The sequence below is a fragment of the Onychostruthus taczanowskii genome, unplaced genomic scaffold, assembly GCF_017590055.1.
Source record: "Onychostruthus taczanowskii isolate IOZ18803 unplaced genomic scaffold, ASM1759005v1 scaffold13, whole genome shotgun sequence".
Classification (NCBI taxonomy): domain Eukaryota; kingdom Metazoa; phylum Chordata; class Aves; order Passeriformes; family Passeridae; genus Onychostruthus; species Onychostruthus taczanowskii.
Window position 1 is genome coordinate 10,696,609 of NW_024498462.1, and position 6,000 is coordinate 10,702,608.

Here is a 6,000-nt window from a genome sequence, read left to right on the forward strand (position 1 = left end):
ACACACTGAAATCATTCCTTTCTGGACCTGAGCTTTGAATATTTATTTGCAAATCAATGAACCTGCTGGAAGTTTGGGCACTGAATCACATTTTTATGGAACTGCCTAAGTAGAAATTATCAATTTTAAAGAACCTAAAGGCTGATGATAGCTTATGTAAGTTTTTATCAAGTTTACATTTTAAGAAATCCAGGCATTAAAAAACAAAATGACAATTTACAATACACCAAAAGGCTGTGTACATAATTATCTTCCAAATCTGAATAGTTCCTCTAAATAATTCTCACCCCTCACACTGAAATGGACAAAAATACACACCTGGGTGACCAGATTAAAGCTTTTTTCAAGCAGGATCTGCTTAAAACCAACATTATCCTCCAGGAGCATAAAACTCCTCCCACGCAAACATCAAACTGCCTTCACTCCTGACTGGAGATGACAAACCCCAGTGACATCAGTGGGCACTTTAACACCTCACTCAGCAGAACTGAAAGCAACTGATTCCCATGGAGGAAATTAATGCTGAAGTTGTTTAATAAAGGGCATGGAAGGGCAGATGAAAAAACTTCATCTGAATTTATAAACCTGGATTTAAGCTGGTTAAATGCTTTTCCTTCCACAACACCTGTACAGATCCAGGAATGCAGCATGATTATCACTTCTTTTTACCTCTTGTATGAAATCCATTTGCTGATCATGTTTTGCTTTCCAGCATTCCTTCCCAAGGTTTTGACAGATTCCCTTCTGCTTTTCCAGCAGATCAGTTCCCTGACCCGACCAGTTCCATGATCTCCAACTAAAACCAAAGGATCTGAGCGAGGCACTACCAGAATGCTGTCACCCACTCCAGCTGCTCTCCACACAGGAAATGCATTTGGCTAAAAACAGCATTTACTTTCTCTATCCAAAGCCAATTATGCAATTCTCTCCAAGAGAAAACTTCCAGCTAAGTGGGTGAAGGGAGAAGAAAGAGTAAGAAATGTGAAAATAGAGATAAGGCTGCCACCTTACAAAATCAATAATGTTCCTGTGGAACCTGAAACTCTTCTCACCTCAAGAACTCAATCAGTTCTTCCTTCCCCAATTCATTTTTTCCATTTGATAAGAAGTTGTCCAGAACTTTCTTCCAGAAAAAAAGAGTCCTAAGTTTAGAGGTCTGTCAAATACATTCATTTCAACTTAAAATGTTACCTAGAGATTTAATGAGAAAATAAAAATCATAAAACCTGGGAGAATCTTAAATTCTGTGCAATTACCGTTGTCACTCTCCTGACTGGGAATTCCTCCTGGTGAGTGTTCCAGTGCCTGCTGCGCAGTGAGCAACGTGTGCTGTCCTCAAGCTTCTTTCTGCAGGCAAAAAACCCCACATTTTCATGTTAGTGCCTTGGCAAACATGAGATCCAAAGGAAAACAAGCTGCAGGGAACACCAGAGATCCATGGAAACAGCAGGAGCCAGGAGGGGATAGGCAGTGCTAACTCCACTGGGGAGTTCTTTGGACATAACTGGATTTATTTACTTAACTACTTTATACCTGTTCTACTCCTCTGCATGGCAATAAAGACAGAAAAATCAAGTTCCAAACATACTCAAATTTAAATTGGCAAGCACATTTCCCTTCTGTTAAAGGACATAAAAAGACATAAATTGTACAAAAAGCTGGAAATGCAATCCCAGTTTGCTGTTACAGGGCAGCACAGCTTTATTCCAGAAACTGCTCCACTAAAGATGCTCCAGCAGAAGGAAATGAACAGCTCCAGGAGTTGTTAAACCACTTCAGTTGTGGTTTAATAATTTAATAATGTAATGTATTTAATAATGTAAAAATCACCACCTTTCTCGAGCTGCATCCAGCACTAAAACGCTTCCTAAAATATTTGCACACTGAGCCCCCTCTTTTGGCCCTCCAGACACAGGAAGGTTTTGCAGGCATCAGTCAATCCCCAATGTTGTTCTTCACAAAACTAGTAAAGTTGGGAAGGGTCTCTAAGATCATCAGTTCCAGCCTGTGCCCAACCCCACCTTGTCACAGCCCAGAGCTCTGAGTGCCACCTCCAGTCCTTCCTTGGACACCTGCAGGGATGGGCACTCCAGATCTCCCTGGCCACCCCTTCCATGGGGAAATTCCTGCTGAGTCTCTAAAGATAAGGCCCAGGCAGGTGCAGAGTGTTCTGCAGTTTTACTGGAACACTCCAAGAAATCTGAGTCCTGGTGGCTCCTCAGGCTGCCTGGAGAAGCTCCCACACAGCAGTCCATTGTCACTGCCACCAAAAAGGTGATACTGTCTTCAGGTCACACTGATGACATCACCTGAAGCTGCTTCTGAAGTCACAACCTAACAAATGTTCCTCCTGAGCTGCTTTAAAGGAGACACTGGAAAAATATTGAATATAAAGCATCAGGCCTCAGAGTGAATCCTGGGCAAAGGGAGGCATTTTCCACATCAATCAAGATCCTGGGAACAAGGGGAGACTTACATTAGGATTGAAAGGGCCCAAGGGCTGGGAGCCAGTGGTCTGTCTGTGCTGGTCAATACACAGACAGGATTGTGTTAGCACCACTGAAAGAATAAATTATCGCTGCTTTTACAATAAGCTCTTCAAGAATGCAATAAAGAGTTCAGTGTGTGCTCCTCACTCAGGAATCCAAAACTTTTCAGTGAAGGTCTGGCTTGCAGCAAAGATAACAGCTGAAAACCAACCATCTTGACCTTGGGAAGCTTCATGACAATGTGTTAAAAGCAGGTGAAAAAATGCACAGGTTCCTGCCTCCACATCCCCCAGCCTTGAGACCAGAGCCTTGAGCAACCCCAGGTTTAAATACTGAGAGTTCAGACAGACCAAAATTAGAAGTGAGAAATGTAATTTTTTTTTCCCTCAAGCCTCTTGCCTGTTGCAGGATTACTAATATTGAGGTTTTCTCATCTGCTTTCAGAGATAATTTTAAAATTCTTCTGCGATTCAATGAAATCATGACAGGAAATTAAGAAAATATGGAACCAGGGAAAGAATTCTTACAGTATTTAATAGCAGCTCCTGACTTTGATGAACAATATTATAAGAATGTCTTCCCAGTCACGTATTTCCTTCTAAATCTGACAAGTTTCCCAATTGTGGAAATGGCAAGTCACCAAATAAAAATGCTGCTTTTTCAAGCTTAAAAGATAAAATTTAATTTGCATGAAATTCACCCAAGGCCAGGCGGAACGGGAGCAGAATACTGGAATTTTTCCTGTCTGCACAGTCCATATGAAATATTGTTTTTTTGAGGACTCACCAAACCTTTCCTAAAAATAACCATAAAGGATGACAATTGTTGGCAGGGGTGGGACAAGCCCCACAGTTAACAGGATGCCAATGCCAACCTCCAAAAATGACAACCAAAAGGTCATGAAAAGAGTTATACAGAATATTTATATGCAGATTTGGTGTCAGTGCAACATCAAAGAGAGATGCAGTTTGTGATCAAGGCTTGTGGAAGGAAATGGATTTGTGTAGACAAAGTTATCTTTATTCTCTCTCAAGGTGAATCCCCCAGGAGTTATTGTTTTAAACCATTCTAACACCCAATTCCTCAAAACCACTGAAGAAAATGAACGACCAAATCGCCACCAAAAATCAGCTGTCCCAAGAGAAGAGCAGGGCAAGGTGGCATTTGTGCAGAAGGAACTGAAATTATTCCACTGCACTGTCAAAGTGCTGCTTCATTCCAGCTGAAGCCAAGTTTTCCAAAAACTTGCTGCAACAATCCTGAGCTACAGCTGAGTGAAGAACTTGTAAGAGCTTGCTCCAGGAGCTGTGTGAGCCATCAGTCCCAGCCCTGTTTATCCACAGGCTGCCCAGTGAAGGATCCCAAACAGAGGTCTGGGATCCAGAGAATCAGTTCAGCTCTCTAGCAAATGAGATTTATTTGATCCCAGCTGAGAACAAAAGATTCCCAGACAACAACAGCGCTCCAAAACTTTCCAAGATTTGGAAACAGGAAGGTAAAAAGCCCGAAGAGAGAGGAGAGTGTAATAGCTGGCTGCTTTTCAACACCCATGATCACACACTGAGCCCTGAGAAAGTCAACATCTTTCCTATTTTACCACCTTATCCTCTTTCACAAATTACATAAACCAAGGGAAGGAATGCGAGTGTGGGAAGCAACTCAGGCTGTGCTTACTTACACAGATACTGAACCAAACACAAAGTACTTTCTTCTACACTGGATCTTAACTCCAAGGTCAATTTATTGGCTTAAAATACAGAGAGGATGCTTCCCTGGTTCAAATGCTAATCTGAGGCTCAGGAAACCTAGATTCAATTCCCTGCCTCACCACATACTTCCTGTGCGACCTTGGGCCATAAATATTTCGGTGCCTCAGTCTTTCCATCTGTGACTGAGACAGTATTTCCCTATTGAAGGCAGTGTTGTAAAGATAAATACATTAGGAAAACATCAGGAATCACAGGCCACAGCCATACGTGCAGCGGGCTGTTGGGGAACTTATCTGTGTGTCAATATTCCCAATTAGGCAGCAGGGAAAGCAAGGAAGGGCTGCCAATGTGAAAAAAATTAACTAGCACGGGACAGAGAGAAGACAAAGTAGCAGCAGAATGGACAGAAACTGACACCTCAATTATAAATTACAGAAAATTTCCGTCATTCCAACCAAGTTTTGAACAGAAATGAAACTCAGAAACCAGCTGGGCGAGCTGCTGAAGGGAGCAAATACACCTGCCAGCAATGCATTAACGCCCTGTTTTTGGAGATTACCACGCAAAACACTTCAGATTTGAGGTGGCAGAGGGGCTGCTGAGTCTGGGGGCAGAGAATCCTGGGGACTGTCCCCGAGGGGAAGCACCCGCTGCTGAAGTCCCCAGCCCTTTGTGAGACACATAAACCGGAGCGGACAGAGAGCGACCCCGGCGGGGTCCCCACTGCTGCTGCCCCAAGGCGGAGAGGGGGACACAGCGGGAAGGGGGAGGGCAAAAGATGGTCAGCAGGCAGGCAGGGGCTGACAGGAGTGACCTCCCCCTGCCCCGAGCCCAGGAGGACGCGGGGGAGGTGTCTGGGACCGGAGCCGCGGAGCAGCCAAGGGGAACAACTACAAGGCTACGTGGCATTCGCAGGCAGCGGCTGCCGGGGAGGGAGCACGGGGGGGCGGCCAGGGGGGACCCGGGGGGGCGACTGCACATCGCAGCCCCTCCTGCCCCACGAAGCTGGAGGATAAGGAGAGGAAAAGGGAAAGAAGGAGAAGGAGGATCCGAGCGGGAAAGGGCTGGGGGAAGCGCGACCCGCCGTGCGGGCTGGCATTAACCCCATCCGGGCGGGCTCAGCCGGGAGCCCCCGCCCGGCCCGGCCCGGCCCCCCGGGCACCGGGAGTCCCTTTAGGAACGGCTCCCCAGAAGCCCTGTCCCCGAACCCGCCGGGTCTCCTGGGGGGATGCTCCCGCTCCGTCGGGCAGCGCACCCGGACAGAGCCCGGTGTCTGTCCCGGACACCTCGAACCCTGCCTGCCCCGCGCCCCGGGCAGCCCGTGCGCCTCGGGCACTCCAGATCACCCCGGGCACCCCATCCCAACCCACCCCATCCCATCCCGCTCACCCCATCCCACCCCATGTCCCGGGACATCGGAACCCCTCGGATACTGCCCCCACCTGCCCCCTTACGCCACGTCCACCCCCAACCTGTCCCACAGCCCGGGCTGTCCCCCGCCTCAGAAAACCCTTCCCGTCCCCAGGGTCCCGCCTGTCCCTCCAGCCGCCCCCGCCCGGCTCCGCGCCGCCTCCCGCCCTCCGCTCCGCGGGGCTCCGCTCCCGGCATTGCCCACCGCGCCCCGGCTGGGCACCGCCGCTCTCCGCCGTCCCGGGAAGCCGCGGAGCCCGGGGAAGGGGCCCCGGGGAGCGGCCCCCGGCGGTGCCCGTGCGCTGCCCCCGGCACTGACCGTGTGCCCCGCGGGCTCCGCCGCCTCAGCGCCCGCCGCCCGCCCGCGCCGCCATCACGGAATGCGCGCACCG

The 6,000-nt window shown here is 48.5% G+C and overlaps 1 protein-coding gene across 1 annotated transcript in view; it reads right to left on the reverse strand.

Annotated features, from left to right (window-relative positions):
* Window positions 1-6,000, reverse strand: part of LOC121331763 (fibronectin type-III domain-containing protein 3a-like) — a 39,169-nt gene extending 33,169 nt beyond the window's left edge. The window contains exons 1-2 of the mRNA XM_041396489.1: window positions 5,928-6,000; window positions 1,257-1,347 (exon numbers count right to left, since the gene is read on the reverse strand). The gene's annotated coding sequence lies outside the window, so the exon portion shown is untranslated. The remainder of the gene's footprint in view (window positions 1-1,256; window positions 1,348-5,927) is intronic.